The 1,683-nt window shown below is 38.1% G+C and overlaps 1 protein-coding gene across 1 annotated transcript in view; it reads right to left on the bottom strand.

Annotated features, from left to right (window-relative positions):
• The window catches only part of LOC103598321 (WD repeat-containing protein 49-like), a gene marked incomplete at its 5' end in the record, with an annotated part of 92,510 nt that overhangs the window by 76,225 nt on the left and 14,602 nt on the right, over positions 1-1,683 (bottom strand).

The raw sequence follows: 1,683 nt of genomic DNA, 5'->3' as shown, positions 1-1,683 counted from the left end.
ATTTTTTAGCCAATTTTTTCTATCTCACCTTGACCCCAGGCAGACAGTTGTTTCCTCTACAGTGATATAATTGGTTTACACTTCTGTCACAGTACATATTTTCTATTTCAGTTACCTATTTAAATATCTCCTAAATTGAAAGCTCCTCTAGGGAAGGGATTGTGTTTTATCTCAGTCTCTGGAATAGGGCTTGGCATTTAGTATGTGTTTGTGGTAGGCAGAATAATAGCCCCTTAAAGATGCCCACGTCCAAATCTCCAGAACCTATGAATATGTTATCTTACATGGCAAAATGGATGTAATTAAATTAAGGACTCTGAGATAGAGAGATTATCCTGGATTATTTGGATGAGTCTAATGTAAGCACAAGGTCTTTAAATGTAGAAGAGGGAAGCAGAAAAAAAGATCAGAGTGATGCAACGTGAGGACTCTTCCTAGGGTTGCTGGCTTTGAAGCTGGAGAAAGGGGGCCATGACCCAAAGAAGCTGGGAAATGGCAAGGAAATGGATTTTCACCCAGAGCTTTCACAGAGGAATACAGCCTTGCCAATCCCTTGAGTCTAGCCCAGAGAGACCCATGTTGAAATTCTAACCCAAACTACAGAACACAAATTAGTGTTATTGCAAGCCACTAAGCTGTGGTCATTTGTTATACTAGCCATAGAAAACTAATACAATTCTCTCCCCTCCTCTCCCCTCCCCTCCTCTCCTCTCCTCTCTCTCTATATATATAGTATGTATGAATTTTTGGTGAAATAAAAATGGCATTAAATGAAATCAGGCTCAAATAAACCACAGATATTATATTCTTATTCAAACACAATCAAGACATATAAATGACATGCATTTATCAACACACAGAAGAAGACAAACTGAACACTTGCTCAAGAGAAGGGTTACTTTAGATTCAATAGACATTAAATAATGCTTTTTCGTATTCTTCCATTCCCTCATGACTCATTTCATTCCAGTGAGGGTGAGTCACACTAAGCGTCCTGGGAAAAAAAGAAAAAGAGCAGCTTTGCAGGTGTGAGTGTTGGGACTATCAGTAGTGATGCAGAATTAACATAGGCCAGTGAGGGAGAGTCAAAATAGAGACAGTGGAAAACCTCTCTGAAAGGCCTAGCAGGCAGGCTCCAGGGCCAGACTTCTTGCGTTCTAATCTCGGCTCTGTCCCTCACTGGAAAGGTGACTTCCAGCAAGTTTCTTTTTCTCTCTGAGATTTTACTGCAGTACCTACCTCATCCAATGTTATGAGAATTCAGTGAGAGCCTCTGTCAAGCACTTAGCATGACAACCAGCCTGTAATACGTTTTCAGTGAATGCTCATTATTATTAAATTTATTTTATTATTCTTTTCATTGTGTAAATATTAGAACCTAAAAGAAGAAAAGTTTCTTTCAAATAAATTAGTCTACCTTATCTAATGTGAGAATTATTTCTAAATTATTTATAAAAGGTTGTTTCTGATCAAATGAGTGCTTATTACCCCATAAGGCAGGCAACCTCATAGTTCTTAACCTATTTTAAATCAGTTACTCCTTTGGGGAAAAAATTCTGTTGAAATGATGGTTCTGTCCCTCCTCTCCAAATGCATATACCCATATATACATACAATTTTGCATATAATTTCTTTGGGTACATGGATACACACACCTCATGTGCATATCACCAAGTCTTGGGA

The sequence above is a fragment of the Galeopterus variegatus genome, unplaced genomic scaffold (assembly GCF_000696425.1).
Source record: "Galeopterus variegatus unplaced genomic scaffold, G_variegatus-3.0.2 Scaffold2566, whole genome shotgun sequence".
NCBI lineage: Eukaryota > Metazoa > Chordata > Mammalia > Dermoptera > Cynocephalidae > Galeopterus > Galeopterus variegatus.
The sequence above is the reverse complement of the archived record's forward strand: the minus strand, read 5'-3'. Positions and strand labels throughout refer to the sequence as shown.